This window comes from Cyanistes caeruleus, chromosome 9, assembly GCF_971803275.1.
Source record: "Cyanistes caeruleus chromosome 9, bCyaCae1.hap1.1, whole genome shotgun sequence".
NCBI classification, from domain to species: domain Eukaryota; kingdom Metazoa; phylum Chordata; class Aves; order Passeriformes; family Paridae; genus Cyanistes; species Cyanistes caeruleus.
In genome coordinates this window covers 14,846,046-14,871,898 of record NC_141709.1, presented here as the reverse complement: position 1 = coordinate 14,871,898, position 25,853 = coordinate 14,846,046, and the positions used below count along the sequence as shown (strand labels likewise).

General features: G+C 41.3%; 1 long non-coding RNA gene across 1 annotated transcript in view; it reads right to left on the bottom strand.

Moving 5' to 3' along the window:
- Nucleotides 1–14,743: 14,743 nt before the first annotated feature.
- The window catches only part of LOC147651621 (uncharacterized), a 47,597-nt gene continuing 36,487 nt past the window's right edge, over nucleotides 14,744–25,853 (bottom strand). Inside the window, exon 2 of the long non-coding RNA XR_015290328.1 lies at nucleotides 14,744–19,245. This is a non-coding gene — a long non-coding RNA (uncharacterized LOC147651621). The remainder of the gene's footprint in view (nucleotides 19,246–25,853) is intronic.

The window sequence follows — 25,853 nt, the reverse complement described above, 5'->3', positions numbered from 1 at the left end:
CTGCTCCTGGCTCAGGGAAAGGACAGAGCCCTGCACATCCCGGGATGCAGGAGCTGCTCCTGGCTCAGGGAAAGGACAGAGCCCTGCACATCCCGGGCTGCAGGAGCTGCTCCCTGGCTCAGGGAAAGGACAGAGCCCTGCACATCCCGGGCTGCAGGAGCTGCTCCCTGGCTGTGGCTCAGGGAAAGGACAGAGCCCTGCACATCTCGGGATGCAGGAGCTGCTCCCTGGCTCAGGGAAAGGACAGAGCCCTGCACTCCCCGGGCTGCAGGAGCTGCTCCCTGGCTGTGGCTCAGGGAAAGGACAGAGCCCTGCACATCTCGGGATGCAGGAGCTGCTCCTGGCTGTGTTTTAGGGAAAGGACAGAGCCCTGCACATCCCGGGCTGCAGGAGCTGCTCCTGGCTCAGGGAAGGGACAGAGCCCTGCACATCCCGGGCTGCAGGAGCTGCTCCTGGCTCAGGGAAAGGACAGAGCCCTGCACATCCCGGGCTGCAGGAGCTGCTCCTGGCTCAGGGAAAGGACAGAGCCCTGCACATCCCGGGCTGCAGGAGCTGCTCCTGGCTCAGGGAAAGGACAGAGCCCTGCACATCCCGGGATGCAGGAGCTGCTCCTGGCTCAGGGAAAGGACAGAGCCCTGCACATCCCGGGCTGCAGGAGCTGCTCCCTGGCTCAGGGAAAGGACAGAGCCCTGCACATCCCGGGCTGCAGGAGCTGCTCCCTGGCTGTGGCTCAGGGAAAGGACAGAGCCCTGCACATCTCGGGATGCAGGAGCTGCTCCCTGGCTCAGGGAAAGGACAGAGCCCTGCACTCCCCGGGCTGCAGGAGCTGCTCCCTGGCTGTGGCTCAGGGAAAGGACAGAGCCCTGCACATCTCGGGATGCAGGAGCTGCTCCTGGCTGTGTTTTAGGGAAAGGACAGAGCCCTGCACATCCCGGGCTGCAGGAGCTGCTCCTGGCTCAGGGAAGGGACAGAGCCCTGCACATCCCGGGCTGCAGGAGCTGCTCCTGGCTCAGGGAAAGGACAGAGCCCTGCACATCCCGGGCTGCAGGAGCTGCTCCTGGCTGTGTCTCAGGGAAAAGACAGAGCCCTGCACATCCCGGGATGCAGGAGCTGCTCCTGGCTCAGGGAAGGGACAGAGCCCTGCACTCCCCGGGATGCAGGAGCTGCTCCCTGGCTGTGTCTCAGGGAAGGGACAGAGCCCTGCACTCCCCGGGCTGCAGGAGCTGCTCCTGGCTCAGGGAAGGACAGAGCCCTGCACATCTCGGGATGCAGGAGCTGCTCCTGGCTGTGTTTTAGGGGAAGGACAGAGCCCTGCACTCCCCGGGCTGCCATGGCCTGCCCGCCGTGGGCCGTGTCCGCGGGCAGGAGCTGCCTGCATGCCCGGGACCCTCGGGGGTCAGCCTGACTTATCCTTGGCTTCCATCAACCCCTGCCTAAAGGACTGAGGGAAATGACTGGGAGGAAAGTAGTGCTATAAAAGAAGTCACAACAGCCCGTGGCTTTTGAAGGGTATGTGGGTTTGATTTCATGCTCTGCATGAAACAGAATTTGCCCGGGTGACCCTTTGCCCATCAGAGGTAATGGTTCCTCTCTTGCTGGCTCCTGTGGCAGTGTATTCTCAGTTTGTTGCCTGTCTCAAGAGTAACCGTGAAAAAAGCCAGATAAATGCAATCAACAACCAGGAACAAAGCAAAACAAGACAGCTTTCCTTTTCAGTAAAAAAGGGTTGTTTTTCAGCTTACTCTTGGGCTCTTCTTTTTTTTATAAAGTGATCATAAGTTTAAAGACAGAGGAAAATTGCCAACAAATCCAATAAAATTTAGAATACGCAGCTACCAGCAATACCAGGGGATTTCCAACCAATATATTAGCCAACAAATCAATAACAAGAGTAAATCCTTCTGCATTGAGGGCAATCAAATGCTCACTAACTGGTACTATCACCTATATTAATATAATCCCCCAAGTGTCAAAGTTAATACCGAGGGAAGCTTATGCTTCACATGTGATAAGCTGAAGGATATTTCTTAATAATGGTTTAAATAAAAGGAAATTGCATGGAGATTTTGCATTAAATGATCCTGAGCTGAGTCGGCTCTGCTGAAGTTTCTTCTTTTTGGAGATGCCACGTCTGCCTATCCCAGAGAACATCCTGGTCCATCAGGACTGTTATGCTAAGCCTGAAATGAAGTCACAATGCTTTCAATCTAAAGTCTTTCTAAAAGTGGCTTTCTTCCTGTATCAGGAAGTTTACAAATACATTTTTTTCCTGACCTGTGATGGTCAGGAAACACATTGTTTATTTTGAACTTACTATCTATGTAACTTTCCAGCTCAGAGTTTAATACTGGTATGTCAACCAAACACCCGCTTATTGTTATCATTAATAATTTCTCATCTGGGTTGTGATTACATAAGTATATAGTTGGATTTTAAATCTTTTATTCTGAGAGATCCTACTGGGGATATTTTGTGCTTTTGTTTTAGGTGAAGAGGTATTTGTTGATTGTTTACATCTGTGCATAGTCCAACTCCAGAGTCTGGTGGCCTGTCTGTGTGTTTCTCCTGGTCAAGTTATCTTCAAGAGGCTCCTTTCTCCTAGGCTGTTCTTGTATGAAAATGCACATAACAAATAAATGATATAAAAGCAGATAAAGTGACTCTGAATAGTCCCTGCTGATTCAAATCAGTTAGAGGTAGGTAGATGAATTTGCTTTTACCTTACCTGATTAATATTTTCTAGCAGTTAAGGACTGGCTTGGAGGCCTTGCCTTTTCAGGAGCTGTGTTGCAGTTAATCTATTTACTTCTGAAAATTCAATTGCAGAGTTACTACAGGTTCTGGGAAAACATACTTGATTTCTCCTTGTTTTACTGATCCATACTCAAAAAGATAAAATACATCATCTCCTCTGTTGCTCAGCAAAATGCACAACAATGTATTTTTGGGCTGGGGTAAGCTCTATAAGTTAATGGTAACAAGTGACATTGATCCTGCATATTCCACATCACCCGGTCTGAATTCAGAAACCTACAAAAGAACATTCAGGATTTTGCAGAGGCATGTGCAAAGGTGGCTATGTGCAAACTGATTTAATAAGTTAAGTGACAGAAAGCACTGAAACATTCTCATGTTTCATTGCAGTTTGCCAGGAGAAGCAGCATTCTATGCCTAACTAGGTGTTATTGTTATGGTGGTAATGAGCAAGATCAGTATTTTGTAATTAACAGAAGGGAATTTCAGATGCCAGACTGATGAATCAGAAGTTCAAAGAGTAGGTGTTTAAAGGATATTTATGATATAAAGGAGTAACAAGCTGCCTTTCACAGAATGGTTCACACCTAAATAATGGCACTCTAAAAATTGGTGCAGGGCAGATGTTTTTTAACTATGCAATGCATTAAAAAATTGAAAGGTGTTTCTCAGATACAGTCAAAAAAAGGAGTATGAAAAAACTGCTACTTTGCAGTAACACCTCTCTAGACAGAAAGAAATGAATTCTCATTGCAGAACACAAAACAAATTTAAGATGGGGTTTTGTACATGTATTAGTGAGGCTGAGTAGTTTAAGAGATAAAATCTGGTATTTAAAGAAGAAGACCAAAAAACGATCATGGTGATTCTAAACTGAATGTGCTTGTATGTGGATCTCTAGCACCAGCAAGGAAGAGAAAGCAAAATGGCTAATTAAGAAATGATGAACACTCTGCATCTGATTCCAAATGTCCTGAAAGCATACATCCATCAACATGATTCAGGTGAATACTTACACTGTTCTTCATATTGTCACAAATCTGATGCCCAGGTTATTGATAAAGGGCTAGTAAAGAAATGCATGGAAAACCTTAATACAGGCCTATGGGCATTTCTGTGTGAAGTACGTTGCAGTGTTCATGCTAATTACTTTATATGATTAACCAAAGAAATCTTCTGACAGTATTTTACAGCCTGGTTCTGCAAGAGTTATCTATAAGCCTCTGTTAAAAAGTATGAGCAGTCTTCTTGGCGTCATTAGGATTCACATACTTAAAATTAGCCATGTGAGTATTTTTTTTTCTTTTTAGGTTAGGGCTTTTGCAGAACTAATGAAACACCAGATGGCTGGATGGCACTGAACTTTAAAAGATGAATAAAGAGTAATCATGGAAATGATCATCTGGTAAACCACATTACATTCCCTAGGAAAATAACAGAAGTGAGGTTTTGGGGCTTTTTTAAAGGAAAGTAAGCAGCTGACAGCAGAAGCATGAGCAATAAACAGCAATGAGTGAAATTATGATCCCAGACATACGTGTTAGAGCACAGGCTGACTGCAGTAGGGGGTCACAAATTTGTAACCCTGAGCAATTTTGGATCTTGTATCCAGTACCAGTAGACAGCAGATGCAATACCTCAGAAATCGTACTTGAAAAATTAAACTCATTTGGGTTAGAAATGAACACTGTCCATGGATTTTAAATTGGCTGACAAGCTATAAAAGAAGGGCAATGATAGATGGTGGGACATTGAGCTTAGGGGAAAAAACCCAAGAAGCAATGCTAATGTTTAAGCACAGAACAATTTGACTGATGGGGAACATCTATGAGAATCATGTACTGTAGCTGAACACTGACCAAGGTGGCACGGTTACTGCAGCTGTGTTGGGAGAGGAACTTCAGAGAGTGGGCTGGGAGAATAATGCAATACAGAAATTAGAAATTATGGGACATTACAAGAGCAGATGGGAATAAAGGAAAGTGTCCTGATTAAAAACCATTTTTAATTAGGAATAGTCTCCTGTAAGAAAAGTTGCCTGATCTATGACTGGGTTTAAAAATTTTTGGATCCCAAGAAACTTTGTGGACCAACTCCACCATAGATGAGGAAGCTGAGGCAGAGAAGTCTCATTTCCTGCTGTGATATGACAGCAGGACATTTACTGGCTGCTTTTTCTGTGTACAGTATTAAGTTTATTTCTATTCTAGAATTATTAGCCCTTCATCTATTTACTTCCATTATGTTGCTGGCACATGAGCAAGTGAAGGAATTTAGCTTTGTGCAGTCCATCACCCATGTACTCCCATGTGGCCATCCACTGTTTTCTGTCTTCATGTGGAAAAACCAAGGCTGGCTGTGGTGCAAAGGAGCCATCTGTATCCACAAAGAAGCAGGATTAAATTCTGTAAGGCAGATCAAACAGAGAATGAGTATGCATTGATTAGTCATATTCACATGTCCTCCACACCCTGTCTCCTATTTGTCATATTATTGTGTTTTTGGCTCAAAAACGTGAGTGCTCAAAGAACCTCTTATTAAACCTTACATAAAACACCAATGTACACTTTTGTGCTGCAAAGAAGTACAGTAAGATAGCCTTGGTTTCTGTTGTTCCCATGCAGTGATCTGGCAGGGCCTTCATAAACCAAGGACTTTTCCAAACATGCAGGGTAGCTGTGATTCAAGTGCTGATTCAATAGCCTACAAGTGCTGTCAAGGAGACAGGTATCTGGTGAAACCAGGAGTCACAGCTTTCACAATTTAAAAATCTGGGGTGAAAACAAATCAATAAACTGACTGAAGTTATTTCTAAGAAAGAAGCAAGAAAGGAAGAAAGGAGAAGGACATAGGTGAAGATTTCACACTGTAGATTAGTAAAAACTACAAAGCAGCCTCTAGCCATTTTCTATCCCCAACTGCACTTCCACAGTTCTGCTAGCTCGTACTGAAACACTATTTATTGATTCCCACATTTTTCTATTCTCCTATAATAAGTAATGTTCATGCAGATTTAAAATAAGAACAATAAAGCCATAGATTACACCTCCCACTCTAATAATAAATAGACATATTCTCTTACCATATTTCAAAAACATGATCTATGTCCAAGTAATCAAAAAGGTTATAGGAAGAACACAGTAGATTTGAAAAATTATTTTAACTGGCCAAAGGTCAAATTCTTTTAATCTAGCATAAAAATTGAATATTTAACCTTTTTTTCTCATTGCCTGGCCATGCCCTGAGCATCTATCTGTTATTATTGCAAACTGGTATTTTAGTTTTAGGAGGAGAGTAGTACTGCCAGGAAATTAATTTTTCAGGTTCGGAATCTAAATGCAAACAGACCTAAATAACCTGCATGTCTGAAAACCCTAAATTTTTGCCTGCCTTTGGAAGGCTGACTATTTTGCTGGACAGAAGTATCACTGTATTTCCCGTTTTCCATGTATCCCTAAAACTTTCACATCTGCACTATTTACAAAGCAGAAGATTTGGGTGATTTGCTCTCAAAATCATTATAAACATCAGCAACTACTAAAAAACCTTTATTCACCAACTGTTTGCAGAAACAATGCAAACTTCTGAAGGCCTAAGTAGATAAAGGTCTTGGATCACCAAACTCAGCCCAATCTATCTTCAAGAACTCAGGTTTTTTTATTCCATTATGGCTTTGCTACTTGACTGGGCAGAATGTGGGCCACGGACAGATGGTAATTTCTTGCCAGAGGAAGGTTGCTTGGGAGGGGACGCCCTCCTTCTCCAGGGCCATCAGTGCAGTGACACCTCCTGCAAGTCCAGAGGAGCCAGCCTGGGCTTCAAAACAGTCACACAGAACTCTCATACCAAGCCCAGATTTTCTCATCTGAGATACACCAGGCAACACAGAAAGACAGTTCTGCTGCTGCCTGGGAGGCCTGCCTGCACTGCACCCACTAACAAAGTGTTTTTTCCTTGCAGTTTCATTCATTCTAATGCATCTCTAATATGTATTTTTAATTCAGCCCTCCAATTGTTCTATACTCACTGCTGTACTCCCTCCTGCTTTTTAATCTATTTATTTCAGTCACTCAGAGGCTGCTGCTGTACATGAAGTCAGAAAGGAGTTCTTCAAGAAGCCAACCCCACACCGCTGACTGTGTTATGCACCTCACTTTTGCAAGGAACCTGTCTATAAACCTTCTGAATTGAAGATAACTTTTCCCGACAGCTCTGTCCTGTGGTGGAAATCAATCTCTCATCTTGTGAGTCTGCTTGGACATCCGAGATGCCAAAGACAGAGTCCTTGACCTATGTTTACAGGGACTGCCCTGAGACAAAGGCAGGTACAGCAGCCACCAGCATGCTGTGTACCTGATCCCAGCATGATGTGCAGTAATGACCTGTCAGGGAAGCAGTCTGTGTACCACCACACTGTGAAATATCCTGGGGGACTCTCTTGATGAATTCAGCATGCCCTCAGGCAAGAATGAAATCACACATCATTTAAATATTGTTTCATACTTTTCTTTTAGGGTGACTCATCCCTTTCTTTGGTCTGTTCAAATCTATATCTCTAAAAATTTTCAAAATAAAGAGAAAACCCTGAAAAGACCATTCCAACCTTCCCACAAAAGTGCTGTGTCTTGGAGGTTGCTGATTTTTTCACACACAGACCCCTTTTATCTCAATAGGGGTTTGAAAAGGCAGACAAAGAATTTTTTGCTAACTATCATCTGATTATTTTAAACAGGAATTGATTGCTTTGTTTTATCTTCTTCAAAATTTGGCAGCCATTTTCAAAGACCATGTGTTGATGTGGAAGCAAATTGCAAACAGTCTTGGAGAAGAAAGGAAATTTAATTTCATGCCCTTAGTGTAATGAGATGGTGCACAACACAAAAACAGTGGAATCTCTACTGGAGGCAACAATAAACCCCGAGCCCTTCGTTTGCCAATGCCTTTGTCTGCTGATTTTATTTTTTCTTTCAGAAAAGCCAGTAGCTCTGCCATTTTAACGCTCTTGCATCTTTTGTTTTCTCCCTGCAGTACTGGTGTTTGTTCCCAGGTACAGGGTGGGTTGCCAAGGTTTTGTCTCCCAGGCTGGCCGGTGACCTCAGTGGCTCTGCCAGCTCCCGCACCCAGCGCGGCACAGCCTGCCGAGGGCTGGGGGCTCTGCCCTGCCCCTGCCTCACCCTGGACTCTTCTCCTGCTCTGGGCCATAGGAATGCTGAGGCTTGCCAAGCTCATATGATTTGTCCAGGTCACACAAGAAGGGACAAACCAGATTTCCTCATGATTAAATATAGTAAATAAGAGTCTGCCTTGGAAATTGTTTGTGGTTACAATAGGAAGGTGTGAGAATGCACAGAGAGCTCTCAAGGCCTTGAGTGTACAGGCCCAGAGATAGAGATGGATACAGTGTTTGACCTTGGAAAAGGCTTGGAGCTTCAGAACAATGAAGCTATACAAACATGAAGTAAGAATAGAAGTTTGTAGTTTAAGTAGAAATATGTTTCAAGCGTGTTTTGAGCAAGTAGACATATGCCTTATATAACTAAATAAATATGTTAAGCAAGATAATAGAAGACTTTAAAGCTCAACATAGAGCCTATTACAGAGTTAGTAAGAAATTTAAAATGTAGCAGTGTAAGTTTCTGTTGTGTTACATGATTGGATAAGAAAAGACGCATTGCAGTAGAATTGTGTGAGACAAAGCAATTAATGATTGGTTTATGAAGATGCTGGTGAGCTTTTCTGTAACTTGTTGATCGGTTAAAACTTTATAAGAGACATTGTAACTAGAATTTAGTCGGTTTCTGAGGTGATGGTGTTAAATGTAACATCTTAAATGTCTCAGCCATACATGAGACTGATAGACTATGCAATAAAGCACCTTTTATAGCATCACTCAGTTGGCGCCATTGCTATAATCCCAGTAGGAAGGGATTTCCATCTGAACAGCATTGTAATTTCTAGAATTGTAAATTAGTGTCCAGAAGAAATTTCTTTTCCTTGTGTCCTGAGTCTCTGTTAAAAAGAAGGGCTTAAATATACTCAAAGAAGCATCATAAATAGCCTAAAAACTACCTCTGCATATGAAAGCCCCATAAATGACTCACTGAGACATACATGAGTCAGATGGAAAAAATACATTCCAGGTATCTGAAAAGGCCTGCATGCAGGGCCTAAAATGGTGTTAATTTCCATGGACTATGAAATAGAAGTGTAGGCATGCACTTCATTTTCTCAGCAAGCTCTCACTGATAACAGCAATTCAGAAGCTTCATCTCTTGGAGCTATACATTGTTCCACTCCCTTGAGAGCTAAAATTCAGCAGCACAGACAAGAGCCACCTCAACCAGAAAGCTTACAATATTTTTTTCCCTTCATCATTAGAGAGAGTGCATCTTTAAAAAGCAGAATTGCTAGTCCTTCTACTGAGAGCTACAACGGAATGGTTACACAGGAAAACAGTACTTAAGAGTAGAAAGTCAAACTACTTTGATCAAAAAATTCTCTTTCTTGAAATAGGCTTATGGGTCAGGAATATATGGCTAGTCAAAATCTGTATTTCTTTTTTTTTTTTTTTTTTTTGAATAGCACAGCATAAAATCTACATATCTTGTTGAAATATTCAGTGAGCCACTCCTGCCCTACAAGTGCATTATTACATTGTCTCTTGCTAAATACAAAGACAAACAGCTGCAGAGAGATTTTTTGCCACACTTCACATATATCAAGCACAGCAGATGTAGCAGATTTCTTTTGGTAGCAGACGTTCTTTCCTGTATCTGAATTGTCTCTTAGGTATATAAATGAAGATGGGATTATGTCTTTGCTGGAGCAGCAGGTGAATGAATCACAAAAAAGCCTCAGTCAGTCTGTAGATAAAACATGATCATTTTCCAGGCTTTGTGTCTAAATAAAGAGCTGCAGAGAAATGGCCTGATTTTAGAAAGTGGTAGAGAGAAAGGGACTGGTGGAGGAATGCTTATTTTTATTTTTTTTAATAGAGTCTTAATCTATTGATTGACTGCCTAATTTAACTTTCGATAAGTGCTCATCACTATTCTTGACTATTCACATAAGCAAGGAAAAGTGTGGCTGTGAAGGGGGTAAAGATGACAGTTCTGTTCCATAATGTATTCAGCCAAGGTGCCCTTATTCATGTATTATACACATGGGCATTTTTAATATGCAGGTTGCAGCTATTTAAAACCTTGCTAATGCTTTCCTGAAAAAAACTGAACCAGTCTGCTGAGATTTCACCTATACAGCATGTCTTTTTTTCCTCCCTCACTATTTTATAACCAGAAGCTTTTGCACTAATGCTGAATCTTTGTCACTAAAGAGTTTTTCTGATTTTGTTCTGAGATGCTTGTCTGAAGTTACAGCCCTCGCTGATGTCTCTTGGTGTCTGCTGTGATGACATTAACTGGTTCCTGTTTCCAGAGAGAGCTTCTAGCCTTTCTGAAAGTGGCAATAAAATCCTGCTCTCTAAGGTTGAGCAATGTGGCTGTTAAGAACTGTGGGTTTGTATCACCCTAAACAGGATTTAAATCCTTCAGATCTGTATTAATGTTGTATTCACACAGAGTGTTTCTAAAATGAGCATTGAAATCAGAAACTGTCCTTCCCTTCCCAGTATTCCTCAATCAGAAAGGAATTTTTTTCTTGCTGTTTTAAGCCACATTGCATCCAATTTCTGAAAACAAGAGTATTCTGATCTGGGCTGTTTGATAAACACATACAAATATTCTATTCAATTTATCTGAACCGATTTCAAGACAACAGATATTTCTTTATTGATTCTGTTTGGCAAGGTAATTAAAGCATGTACATATCAAAAATTTCTCAAATCTTCAAGATTATTGATATTGTATTCCTTTTCAGGGAGCTACTCACATGGGGGAATGAAGACAATGGTTAATACTGAAGACATCACACAGCTGAAGAATAACCATCATGTGTACTGCAATGGTTCTCATCCAGTTGCACAGACAAAATGTACCTCAGTTCTTTAGTGAAAGAACTCTGGCTCATCATCATATGGATTGTGCTGATATCAGAATTCCTTTGCCTCTTTGACTACATGTAGTCAAATACCCACAAGAAATAAGATACCATGAGCTATCTTAAATTATCAGATAGTCACTATTTGTTTGAAGAGTAGTGATCTTCTGTTATTCAAAGTCTTACTCATCTCTGCTTGCCCTCTGCTTGAGTATCCTAAAAATAAATGCATTCAAAGTTTTTCATGGCCCTTGCCAGGCTTTTCCTTTTAGGACAGTAACCTGAATCCAGCACAGGTCAGCAGAAAGAAGCTGGAATCTTCCACCTAAATAAATAGATTTTTGCAGCAGCTAGAAAAAGGAGGTCGCAGGGCTTGCTCTGCTTCCCAGGCTACTGCTGCTCTTGCCACAAGTGACCACTACAATTAACAGACTTAGTGGGCATCTCAGCAGTAAGTGAATAAAAGGGTGACTGAGTATTGTCATTCCCCTGCTCTAGACAAGAGCTGTTCATACTTCTGTTGCCAAGTAAAAACATACTGAACATAGATAGTTCTTAAAGAAACCTGCTGTTCACATGAAAGTTGTGAATAACTTCACCATCTTAACACAAAGAAATGATTATATGTGCCAATATTCCATCAGATTTGCTATTACTGAAATATTAAATATGAAAAAGCTAAGGCATTTCACTGGCCTGAAAGACTTTTTGAAGTGCTAAATAAAATACTTTTCATAAATGTGTTCACATGTATACATATCAAACACCTCTGTGTAGTCCATCCTTATTGCAGTTGCACTGTTGCGTTGCATTGGCTTAATTCTACAACAGTGAAGCCTGTGAGATTTTTTTCTCTCAGCAGCAGCTGGGAATCATCCTCAGTTAACTTTTCCCCCCAGAATAATAAAATCTGAGGCAGTTATCTATTTTTTTTTACATTATTTGAATCAACTGTTGACATGTTGAATTAACAACTGCTGACACAGGTAATACCACACCATAACATGCGTCAGCACCTTGGCTCAGCCACTAGTCCTTGGGCCTAGAAAAACTTGCTAATCAAATGTTTAGATGTTTCTAATAATTCAGTTGAACATAAAAACTGAGTTATATTTTTATTCAAGGTAAACATGGTAAGTAATGAACTGTATTTTCAGTTCTAATGCTTCTCAGTGCTGGTTGAAGTTCCATTTTTCTAACAGAGGAATGGTATAGGACTAAAAGCAAAGCATATGGCCAGCCTTTTTGTTTCTGTCACAAAAATTACTTTTGTTAATTATCAGTTTTCTTGGCAGGCTCAGCAAAATGTCCAGGAAGATATTTTCAAGAGCCATCAGATTTTCACAGTACACGCTTTTTAGACTATAAACAGCACACACGGCCTGCCCAAAAAATAGGCCCTTCCACCCCACTCCTGCAAATGCACATCTTGTCACTGAATTAAATGGCAGGGAGTGCAGCTGGATTAAATTGTAACTATCAGAAATGTACATGACATGGAGATGTGTGATAGTTACAACATGGAATAGAAAGCCAAGACGGGGGATCCCATTCCTAATTTCATCACTTAACTCTGCCATAGATTAGAGGAAATAGCTGATCTGTATGTTATCTGAGCCCTACCAGTTATAATCTGGGGATAATAGTAATATTCACACAAAATACTTTGAAATCTTCCTGATAAAAATTCTAAGCAATGTAAATACCTTTGAAAACATTCTGATTTTTTTTCTTTTCATATAATTCCTGGGGTTTGGTGCATTCCTAAAATAGCAGCAAGTCAGAAAATAGCAGACATAGCACAGCTTTCCAGGACAAGAGACCTACACATGCTGCACATTTCAGGCAACAGAATGAACACTGGAGTTTTTTTGTGCAGAACCTGCCTTTAGGTCACTAAAATCAGGCACTGTCCCAAATGGTGCCAGCTGAAGCTGTGCCACATGTGTTCATAAACTGGGCTAAGATTTGGTATAAAAGGCACAAGATGGCCTGATCCTGTCCAAAATAGCAGGAAGTGTGGCTTCTGTCCTGAAAAATAACCTGGAGAGAAGCAGCCAAGGCACAGCTTGCCCTACAACCACAATTATCACTGTGGCTGTGATACGTTGTGCACAGAAATATTAATTTGGGGCAGAAAGAGTAGAGTCTGTCTTCTAAAATAGAAATTCTCATCATGATAGCAGCAGTAAGCCTGTTATGAGCAGACCATTACTACCAGGCTGGAAACAGATGATCCAGGTCAGCAAAATAATTTGCACTAGACCTTCCCACATCACAGATTTTCTTCAATCTTCTGAATGACTTTGCTAAGAAATCAATTCCTACCACCCATTCATCTGATAAGCCAATGTCTGACACCAATCACAAGACTTTCAGAGAAGCAACTTCATGATCTTTGCTGTACTCCATCCTGTGAAAGAGCTTCTGAAGGAACAGCTACTGGAGGTTCCTCTTCAATCTCTTTTATTATAATGCACCAAAAGTAAGAGACGCTATCACAGTGCTGCTGTTTAGTATCAGTGCTGCTTAGCATGCAGAGTCATGTAGCCTTGAAGCACTTTTCTTATCTGTCTTGATATACATATGTTATTTTTTGTCTTCTACCCAGATTGTAAGTTTCCTATGGCATTAACTAAATGGAAAAGTGAGACAATGCCCATGTCTCTGGGGGGCTATAATGTTTGAATAATAATTATGCTAATAGTATCTTTCCAAGAAAAAAATTGGGACTGGCAGGCAGAGACCAACGGAGTAGGGAGAACAAATATTGTAATGATACTTTAAAATGACACTGATGTTCTGCCAAGGCAATGTTAACAAAATCAAAGGGAAACTTAATGCTACTCTAGTGAGTAAGGCAGAAAGAAGGAAAGCAGAGGATAAACCATTGACCTGGAAATTGAGAAACATTTTCTCAGCCTGGGCATTACAAGCAGAGTATTGGAAAGTGACAAAGAAAGGCATCATGGCTAATCCACAGGAGCTCATGTAGTACATCCCTATTTTACTTTGGTAGAATTGCAAAGAGGAATCCAAACACCAAAGGGAAAAAAAATCCCATCATATTAAAAATGTCATATATTTTAAAAATTCTTTTGTGACATATAGCTACTGGATATGGAGTTTTAAATATTTGTGATATTAGTGATAATTTTGTGGCATGGGATGCATCATTCATTAGTGTACCCTGAAACTTCAGCTATTTCCACTGATGGTACTCCACAAGGAGAGAAGAGTTGATCTGCAATGTTCACTGAAGGACTGTGACTTAAGCCTGCATTTACCATTCTTTTCATCTGGATTTTTGAGATGTTACCACTGTGAAATTCAGATATAGATAACAGATTTATAATCTATTTTTGAAGGATGCAGGAAAGATATATAAAATGAAAACTCCTCAACCCAGTGAGTGATTTAATTTTTTAACTTTTTCTTCCTGGGAGAAATCAAACTGGGAAAACTGGTCTGGCAATGAACACTGACATATGGAAAGGTGAGACCCAGTTCACCAGCATCACAACCTAAACTCATCCTTTTAAATCCAGTAACTTTGGGGTAACTCTGAGCAGATTGCTGGGATATGTAATGGGTGTTTATAACTATTGCAGCATATTTTGCCACTTTACCTCAACCAACTTTGAGAGGAGAATTGATTTGGTCATTTGGTTAATTGAAATACTTAAGCATTTCATATGAAATATTTCATATTTCATAAAGTTTTTCTTTACACTAGAAGCAAGTCTTTCACAAAAAGATTTGTCCATCTTAAAGGAGAGCTCAGAAAGCAAGGGAGACGTGATGGTGGCCACTAGAGAGTGGGAAGATGAATGTAAAGTGAAGTGCTGCCTGCGAAGTGCTGCCTTGCCTGTCTCAGGAGAGCAGCTGCCAAGCACACTCGAGAAAGAAATCTGAAATCAGACATCTGTATGTGCATTGTGTCCACCATGTTTGCTCTGAGGAGAGAGAACCATATGAAGCAAGACAGCAAAGGTGAAATCCAGCAAGACATCCTACTTTATTGCCATGGCAACCCCACCCTGATGAAAAGTAGAAAAACAATAAAACATCTTCAGGAAAAAAAAAAAAAATCAGTGCTGTCTACCAAGGGAATTGAGGAAGGTGCACTTTAAGGAAGAGCTTGACATTTCCACCATTTGGTGACTCTGAAATAAAGGTATGGCTGCAGTTTTTGCAAGCTGCAGAGTTAGAACATATTGTACCTGATAAATTATTTAGTTTGTTTGGCAGCTAAAGTCTGAATTATAAGTGAAAGCTGTAGTTACAGATTAGAATCTTTAATGCTGCTGTAGCCAGACATAATACCATTATTGTGATTTTCCTTGATGTCTTCTAACATCTGTCATCCTAGAGTAGATTAAGACTAGAATCACCTTTCCTGCATTATACTTTCCAGGACAGGTATATATATGGATAAGTGTGTGCACTTTATGTAAGATATATCTGAGTCTGAATGTCTGGGGTTGTAAACGGTTTTATGCATTATGCCAGCTCTCTCTGAACTGGTTGTTAATTTTCATGTGAATTGAAGTTGGTTACATACCGAGCCCATACAGGGGCTGTGGTCAAGGAGCCCAGCAATAAAACATCTGCCTGTGAAGAAAGCAGCAACACCTCCTACATCCCTGTAGCAACGCAGAACCAATTTGTGCTAACGGAGTGTGCAACATGTGCTGCCAAGGGGGCAGAGCTAGGGCAGCTGAGAGGCTCACACCAGGCACTCTGCACAGCTCTTGTGAGAGCTGGAAACTGCTCTCACACTCCTGCTGCCTCTCTCCAAAAGGCTCCTGGAATGGCTCAACACTTCAGTGGTACAGACTGCCATTCCCTGCACTGAGGTATTCCTGTGCAGCACAGAAGGTGTGATCTGTACTCCCCCAGCCTTAGGGAATCTGATCTAGCAGTTGTGTTTGCCAAATATAATCCTTTAATTTTCATCTGCTAGTTGCAAATATTGTTTCTTGTAACTAATTTGCATGGGCAACAGTTGTTCTAATTCTGCACAGTAATGAGAAAAGCAATAAGACTTTCTTACCAAAGGGCACTTATAAAACTAAATCTATTGCTCTCTGTTTTAAACATCTTATATCTGATGGGGTCATTTTTGTTCGTATTAACTGTAGCTAAGCCCTTACAGTGGCAGCTAGAGATCCTGTTTCAGGTTATAATTCCTGTGTAAAAGGTGGTAGGTATACCAGAGAAAAGAAAAAGTAGTTTGTCCTACAAATTCGATAATTATAAGGTATGTGTGGAGAAAAAACTCTTATCCTCCAGCTTGTTACTCTCCCCCCCGTGGGAGAAACCCTAGCTAATAGCCATGCAGTTGTGGTGAGCAGAAAGGAGTCACCCCCAGCATGCCTTGCAGCCCATGCAAATTTTGTGTACGCCATGCAGAGTCGATGTATCCCATTGGTCCTTCCCCTTTGTTCTGCCCTGAACCCTCATCTGACTCATCCTGATGTTCCTATATAAACCCCCACTCCCTGCAACCCCCTGGACCCCTCTGAGGAAGAAGCTGAATAAAGCTTTCTCAGGAACTGCATAGAAAGGCTCTGTCTGTTTTGTATTGCCTGAAGAGCTGCAGGCACTCACCAGCCCTTTTCAGGGCTCAGAGCTGGGATCACTCTTGGCAGGGCAGGGAGTGCCTGTGCACCCAAGAGTGTCCTTCCAAGGATGCTCCTCTGGGAAGGCTGCAGCACCCAGACCACTGCCCAGGCCATGACAGATATGAAGCAAATGACAGGACAGATATGATAGCAAACCACTTGATTCCCAGTTCAGGACTTGATGCACCACCTTTCCTTATCTTCATGTACATAATGGATGGGGAGATCAGCATTCTTCCTTAGCTCTGTCTGGTCGCCACTGCTCACACCACTTGGACAGCCTTGCTCTTCAGCACCCACCCAAGCAGTGCTGGCTCTGGGAAGAGAGAGGGGAAAAATCCTCCCAGAAGCAAAGCCCTTGGCTGCCCTGCCAATGGACCCCTGAGCTGGCACTGACAGTAGCCAACAGTCCTGGCACATGTTCTAAAGGACACTCAAAATACAGTCCTACAGAAAGGCCAATGGAAACCATTTGGCAGGCGTGAGAGCACATCTTTGAAAGGTGTACTGAAGTTTAATGCCTTTGTAACTAGCTCTATCCTGTAGTAAATTCATACCTCTTTTTACTCTGAGGGGAGGCTGTGGTCTTTAGTCTCTACTACATCCATCAGGAGCCATGTCAGAGTTTAACACAATACTGCATTAGTGCATGATGTAAAATGGAATTATGATAAGAACTTATAATAAATTTGGTGTGCCTATGGCAATAACTCAGCAGCTGGTGTGTGCCACCCTATGCTGTGAAAAGCATATACAGACTTTTCTTTGAAATAGCAGCAATTCAGAAATACGTTTGCTTAAAAAAACCCACAGAGATGACATGCTGTCTAGTTCCAAAGAAATGAATGTTTGGGCTTTTTCAGAACTACTTCATTCATGTGGGAACAAAACTTATGCCTGGTTGCCAAGGTCATGGGGACTAGGATAATTCATGGAAGGATAGCACAAACTGAAATTGTTTTGGAACAGAATTAACAACAGCTCAAACTTCCTTGTTGAGGATGTGTCAGTTTTTCCTTGCAGTGAGTGCAACTTTCCTCCTAATATTAATGGGAGATATGGCTTCCTGCATTTCCCATCAATATTAATGAAGATGCTCGTGCCACTAATGCTAATGAGAAACATGTGTGTAATTCCCATTAATGATCATTAGAGATCCACAGGAGAACCCTCATTAATGCTAATGAGCGTTGCACGTTCATGTAATTCTCACCAGTATTAGCCCAAGATCTATGTGCTTGTGTTGCCCATTAGTGTTAATGAGAGATGCACATGTGTGTGGCTGAAAGTGCCGGCAGTGCTAATGGGATGTATGCAGGAACTGCCTTTACCTTGCTAACAGGAACTTGCCCTTGGTGTTTGGGTTCTAGTTCATCTTCAGGAGATGCATTGCTTCCTGTTAATTATCCAGTTGGTGTATTATGCTGGGCTCTAAGCACCATGCCAAATTAAGGCAAAATGCAGAGATTCATTTTCCAGACAATGTGAAATCTCAGATCAGGGAACAGCAATCTCAGTCTTGATTCAGCAATCTCAGCTGGGGTCAATATGTAGAGTTGGCAAATACATGCAATTCAGTGGGGTTTGATCAAAATTGGTTTTTTTTGATGACGATAAATCTCACCCAAGGCTGTACTGTGATAGATACTCATGCAGCTGTGATCTGCCTTGGGTCCTGCCAGCTATGCTTTCATTGGGCCTGTGAAGTTTGTGGCAATTTATTTTACAAATTTTCTTTTGTAGATGCTCCTAATCAATTTGAGACTGTGTGTGGAGAAGGGGCCTGAATTGTCCCCTTCAGTGAAAGGAGTTAGTGGAATTTACAAACTGAAAATGCCACATATGGGCTGCAGCCTTTGATGTTCTGGGGCATTATTTGTGCAGATACTGAAATTTTCTACGTGTCTTTCACATCAGCAAAAGCCCATAGATAGTGAGAAGACAAGACCCCAAAGTATTAAAGATCACAATCAAAATATAATTGCCAGCAATATTCTTTTAAAAAGAATGTTAACAGAGCACACAGCACTGTAACCTCCAGAAATCCCAGAGCTCCTCACCTAAATCAGGTCCTGTTATGTGCTGGCTAGCAGGAGCCACCTTTGCCTTGCAAAGCCCACGCAGCAGATGAAAGAGAGCATCATCCCTATGTGGCACCAAACACAAGCTCTTAAGGAAGCATCCAGAGAAGCGTGGGTTTGTCACAATTACACCAGTGTAAGGTACTTTGTGTCCTTTCCATCCCTGTATCTGTTTCAGGACTGGCCTAAGATTTGTTAAGACTAGGATATAAGTGTCTGATCATAAAGGGAACTTGCCAGTTCAGCAAGACTTACCCGTGTAAGGAAAGGGAATCTCCTGCATTGCTACACTGTTTTATACTTCAAAAATCTAAAATGTAACACTACTGACTTTATCAGAGAGGGTCCATCTGCAAAACATGCTCATAGCATTGGTATAACCAGCCTAAGAAATTCCTGCTCCTCAGTACATCTCTCTCCCCAACCCTTTTTTCACCCCAGGGCTTGGGCTCACACCAGCACTCTTTATGGAACTGTTCCAAGAATTGGATAATTGACATCAGCTGCCTTAGAGAAAGCACACAGTAGTGGGGTGCTCTGCTTGTCTTTTTGTTTTTCTTGTGGCCAGGTGATTTGTATGACCCAATTTACCAAGGGCAGTCATGTCAGGATAACTGAGAGGACTGAGGACCCATGTGCAGAGACAGGAAGAGGCAGTTTTGAGAAAGGTGGTTACCACAAGAGACAAAGTTTCACCAAATTATTCTCAGGTCCAGCAGTCAGTCCTCGTGACACCTGGAGTCAGCAAAGCTCGGCATTCTCACGATTTTGAAGGACTAAGGCCACACCTGGATGACAATTAAGAAACAAATTAAAACCTGTGGCTTATTTTTCCTGTTAATCACTTTTTCTAGATGCTGCATCACATTCTTTGAGCTACATCTGCTCTTAATTGCTTTATTGCTACCATCCAGGAAACAAGGGCATTCCAAGTCAGAAGAGCAAATACAAAATTAGAAGAAAACAATCCCAAACCCAAAGAAAATAACCACAAAACATGCTTCTGGAAGAGCATGCACTTCAGTCTAGGAATAAGGAATTTAATTTGGCACTGGGCTTCATGTTAACTAAAAACTAACAGAAGTCTATCAAAAAACTGAAACTTAGGGCTCAATTTTCCTTTCTGAGCATGTAGCCTTTGTTTACATATTTGCAGCTCTGGGGCTCAGCACTGTAATCAAGTGCTCCTGCTTTTAATTAAGGGAGTAAAATTTGCATATGCAAACTCCCCTCTTACTGGTGTTAATGCCTCAGCAATGCCAGCAGCTTTGAAGGAACTAAAGCAATAAAAGGTAGAAATAAAAAATATCCAACAATTAATCAATTTTGTTTCACAAAAGTAAGGGAGTACAGAGAAGATAATATTAAATATTTCCAGTCCTAAAACAAACATGCAGTAGCTGAGATTCTGGATGATGTTTTAGCCATGGAAGTGTTTCCATAGGCAATACAGAGTCTGTGTCCAGTCAAAGGGCCTGAGGTAGATAACTCAGAAGCAGAGTTTTCATGCTGTGGAAAGCCAGGCATGGGTGAAAACATTTGTAGTCTTGAGAGACTTCTGTTTACAGAAGTGCTCCTCCCTCATGCAGCCTGGAGAGATGCTTCTGGTTTGAGAAAGCTTGCACTTCAGGCTTTCCCAGGACACTCCTGCTTGCTGCTTCACCTTCCTTTTTGGATCACCACAAACATACAGATCTCCTCTGCAGGGAAACACTGAAAAGAATCAGTGCAAGACAAAGACAAGTGTGTGTTGTTTAAAAAAAACACTGAATTTGTGGGCTTGAGATAATGTCAAGGGGATATTCACAGATGCACCAGAGAAAATGAGACTTTCAAGCAAGCAGACAGGAGTTATTAGAGAGCTGGAGGAAGTTTTGGTTTTTTCATATTAGTTTAACCATACAATCCTCCAGTGAAATTTGGAGTGCAGCATTAAATCCCACTGGCCTTCTGGCATCCAGAAGGCAAGCCTCATTTTAAGGAGAGAGACAGGATCTTGGCATAAGACAATGCTGCTGGGAACAATCTCCCTGTCCATGCAGGTACCTGAGTTGTTAGAAAGGAATCAGTCCTGAAAGGACACACCATGAGTATGCCTGCATTAATGCTGGAATTGCAACCTACTACAAAATGCTGCACAATGTAACAGGCTCCAGTGGAGCCACTGTAGTACTCTGAGTAAAATGTGCCCTTTTATAATTGCTCAAATGCATTTTGACATGACAGACCAAAGACACAGAGCTGGTTTATTGAATAAACACTGCAGTAAGTTTCAGACATGTTACAGCCTATTGAGTAAATAATAAAAGGTTTTAAAATGGTCCAAGCATATATTTTCACTATATGACTGAATTGCTTCAGAGAAAATGATTGTGTGGATTTCCAGGCATATCCATGAGTGATTTCCTTTCTTTTCCTTTTAGTTTCACCATTTAGCCTGACTATTTTGGATGACACTTGCATAATGATGTCCCTGGGCACAAATTATAAGAAACCTGTTATAAATTCACCCCATGCTAAAGTGGTTTAGCTGCTGTGGGTTTAAAAACCAACCTCAGTAAATATTTTAACATAATCTGGGAGTAGCAGAAATGAAAGGTGATGCTGAGAGAGAGAAAGGTATTTTCTAGCAAACTGAAAAGAGATGATGTGGTCTTTTCTTTGCCTGCTGCCAACTTTACCTTCTCCTTAATTTTTTGTCCTGTTTTTTGACTTGATTCTTCTTTCTTAAACTAATAATGGAAGGAAACCTTTTCATAAAATTCCATTTCATGATGGAGAGAAAAGGCATCTTGATCCATGCCCATCATTAGTCTTGATCATAATTTTATTTCATCCAATGTCTTGAAAAGACTTAAAGAGAACAAAACTAATTACAAGACTGATTCATCTTCCTTGTGAAACACTATAAATTAAGAGCACATAAAGAATTAATTCCTGCAGTTAAAAAAAGTTTGTTGTCTAATTTTCCAAGGCCAAACTATCCATAACTGACATTCTGACAGCCTAGGAACAGCTTAGTTAATAGGGCTGCATTTTGTTCTTCCATCTCTAAATCAGAAGATACTTCTCTAGATTATATAGCTGTACTTGTAAGTAGAATATTTGAGTCTGGAATATTTTGTGGGCTGTACTATGAGCTTTTCTGAGCATTTCCTTGGGGAGATACCCCTGAGTTTTTCTTGGTCCCACTGAGAGCTTCTGCACTGAAGGAACTGAATAACCCTGCTCACCCAGGAGGCAGATGAGAGCCCCAGCACCTGTGAGGTGTACAGAGCACTGGAGACAGACTTTTCACAGCCTCCCTTTCACTTAAATGTGAAATAGATGGAAGAATAAAGAAGGCATATTTAGTAGTGTGCTAATCCTAAAACAAACTGCAAAGATAAACAAAAAACAAGGTATAATTCTGCTTAAAGATCGACAATAGAAAGTAGGCAAAGAGTTACCTAAGTTTTAGGGTAAGGAACCCAGAGTTTCAGAAAAGGAAAAGGTAATCCTCAGACTAAGCCAATCCTTTCTGTCAGTGAAACAGAGGGATAAGCTTCTCCGGAGAGACTCACACCTCACCTGGTCCTGGAATTCCACCAAACAGGCTGCTAACAGGCTGCTCATAGGAGAGGAAGAAACTACTTTAGTTCTCAGACAGTGTAAGTTAGATGAGACTAATTGTGGACATGGTTTCAGCAGCTGAGGCTTCAACAAATACGTCCAGTATAGAATACAAGGCATCACAGCTTACTGACAAATAACAGATTTGTAGTCCATGTTAGAAGTAAAGAATATAACACCATGGGATTCTCAGTTTTTATTGTGTCTTTCAATTAAGAATAAGAAACAAATCCAAAGTTTTGCAGTCCAGAAATTGCTGACAGCATGAAAAGAGAACTATAGTAACACTGAATTTTTATGGAAACTCTGAAGCAGAATGCAGTTTGAATTATTTTAAGTTTACCATGTATCTTTCAAGCAGCTAAAATAAGACACAGCTTCCAGCAGTTACTAGATTCACTGCACAGAAAATTCATAAGTATTTTCAATATGGAAAACAATATTTCATATATCAAATAATAATTTTAAAAACAATGTTTAAATAATTATCAAGACTTCCTACCAGTTTCATGATGACTTTACTAATTTTTACTTGGAAAAGGCTTATTACTATCTTCAGGGTTTTTCTATACAGGAGAAATGGTTAATTCTCTTTGGCTCCATGGTAAAATAAAACAGCCCAAGGTGTTTACCAGCAAGGCTATAAATCATGACAGAGCATCTGTGGGTTTTTTATTTTAATGCCCCATTATGAGGACCATAATGATTTGCAGTGTTTACTAGCATGATTACCTTTCCAAGACAGAAATCAAAGAATTTTCAATTTGGGAAATTTTTGTACCTACAAAAATGATTTTTCAGGTAAGAGAAAAACAGCGTTCTTATGGAAAAAATTGTAGACTCCTATTTTGTTATAGTACAGTTAAGTGAATGGCTTAAGGCTGAAGAAACAAAGCTGTGGCACTTCCACATATGCCACGTCCATCAAACCCAGTGCCTCTCAACAGCAAGAATTGAATTAGTTCTTCTGCAGACAGCTGTTTAATTTAGCAGAACTCCTGTTTTGTACTTCACAGCGTCACAGTCCCAGGATACTTTCCCAAATTCACATTAAAAGATGCACTCTGGCCCAGGCACGCTTGAAGATGGCAGAGAAGTTAAATGCCAGACATCTTGTGGAACACATCTCCTCACACACTCCAAAAGCTGTGCTACCTTGCCCCAGGGAAACCCGGGAGGAAGGTGCAGCACACACAGGGAGTTATTTGGGGGTGACCAGGCCCTTTTCTGGGCAGTGTGACAGGGTCTGGGCTGTGTCTGCTCATGGGGTGCACAGCACTCACTTGTTCTGAGCTACAGAAGTGCCAGAATTAACGCTGCCAGTGCTCTGTCAGTGCCTGGACCAGCAGTGATTTGGTGAGATCTGCTCCTGCCCCCAGCCAGCACCTCTGCACTCCTGTCTGAGCTACCCAAGGGACTAGGAAAATACTCTGCTTCATCTTGGTTTGGCAGCTTGTGCATTGGTTCAGGATTTCACACCTATTTGTCACCTGGCTAAAGGGCACTATATTTTGCAGATCTCTTAAGTCAGATCTCTTAAGCAGAGCACATGCCGATATTATGTTGGTTAATTTGCGGTCAATACTCTAGACTGTCACCAGTTTCCACGGAGATAGACCCCATACAGCAGCTAACCCTATTCAGTATGGCCCAGTTGAGTATATTGTAGTAATATTCTACATTTCTATAAGCCATTCATCCTCAAGCACTTCAGAGATTACAGTGTTCTGACACCACTGTGGTGGCTGTATCACAGCTACCCCCATCCAGCCACACTGAACCACAGCAGTTGTTCTGCCATGGGTGCAGGGAGAGTGCTGCAGTGTTTCTGAGATAAACCCATGATAGAAAAACCCAAAAATTTCGAGTTTCTGGATCTTCCTTTGGAAGGAAGACTTTTAGCTTTAGAACTAATCAGAATAAAGCCATGTCATAAAATGCAAAGACCTCAATCAATTTAGTTTGAGAAAACAGCCAAGACATCTCGTCCTATACATAATTCCAGGGAGCCTGCAGATTAAATATTTCAAAATCTCTTATTTGGACTGCTAAGTTCCCTTTGCCAGTGACTGAATTCTGAATTACTGTTGGATGCATTTTCCTCCCTTTAGTATCTAATTTCAGTTTTATTTCCTCTTTCTACTGTAGAAAGTATTTCTGACTAACCATCCTCTTCTACAGCCCTTCATTTTTTGTTATAATCCTCCATTTTATAAACGCAGAGAATATCTCATCTTCAGCCACATTTTCTAAATGACAGAGGGAATGAAAATGAGGTATTGAATGCTTAGCTATTACTTTCTCTGCAAGGGTTGTGCAATACTTTATATACATGGCATATGCAGCATCTTGTTTAGTTGTTGTGGATGGAGCAAGGCATTCACTCATAAGAGAAAAGCAACAATATATTTGATTGAGAAAAGACACTGAGTTAACAACACTGATTTAACAAGATTTGATGGCAAGGTGCACAAGAATTTAATTCTGCATAAAGAACGGGATCAGACAAAACTGTCAGGAAGATCATGAGGTCCATAAAGGACCTCCTTGCATTCTAAACATCTTAGAGGAGAGTTCAGGGGCAGCTGAATCCAGACTTAGTCCCAGACTTGGTCAATGGTTTATGTCCAAAGGATTATATACTCACCATCCATGCTTTATGTCACTTAGCTATAATTTCAGAATTTCAATGTGTCTGTTCCTAATTCGTTTACCAAGTATCTGATGTGATAAAGAGTTTCTCAAGCTTGAATAGTAGAAACCTTGAGAAGCAACCCTTCCCCAGGGGAGATCCTGGTGTGCAGCCCACTGCCAGGCAGGAGGTCTCAACAGTCCGTGGGCTGCCCACTATTTATGGAGTAAAATCATAGAATCAGAATTGCATACCAAGTACAGATGTTCATTTCTTCCAAATCTGGCTTGAATTGGATATTGGGCAGCGCTGTGGTTAGGTGGGTGTATTGTTCAAACTAGCCCTTGGCTACTGAGCTGTTTGCTGTCTCCCCTGAATCTACTTTGAGCTGGTTGCAGCCATCATGACCAGCACAAACAGTGTGACTGCCACTGGTGGTTTCCACTCGAGCAGGGCCATGGAAATACAGCTCAGGCTGGGTGGGGAAGCACACCATTACAAGGTCAGCTGTAGCATCCCTTCCCTGGATCAAGTGTCTCCCTCCAAGTTCATTTGGGACTGTACTGACCCTGAAGCTGTTGCAGTGCCCGTGGTTAAACTTGCCCAGCCAGCTATTAGCTGGCTTCCCTTCTAATTATCTAGCCTTCCCATCTGCTCTGTTAAAGAAACACTACCTTCAGCAAAAAGGGAATGTAAACTACTTGTTTAGGAGGTTGTGTTTGTCTGCTGGACATATTTCCCCAGAAGAAACCTGAGGGTTTTTTATGCCAAGTCTTGTAGACCTACCATTTTCCTTTAGAGGTGTCAGCTTTCAGTTCTTCAGACCTTCTACTGTGTTTTGTAAATGCCATGAAAATACTATTTATAAAGCACAATATTTTAAAATGCTTTTATGAACAGAAGTTCAGTGAGATTGTTTGTCTTATTTCCACTCTCTTATTTAAAAATGAATGAAGAAGTTTTGCTCCAACTGGCCAAAATATAAATGTTACTTTTGAGAAGGAATAAGTTCAGAAAGCTGTTTTAGCCCATGTTTAGCTTTGGGATATGGTTACTATTTGTTGCAAGGGGACTTAATTCATTCTCAATGCATTGTTTTTGAATAGAGACATTTGCTGGAATTGAAGCTGAAGTCCCGGAAAGTTTAGCAGC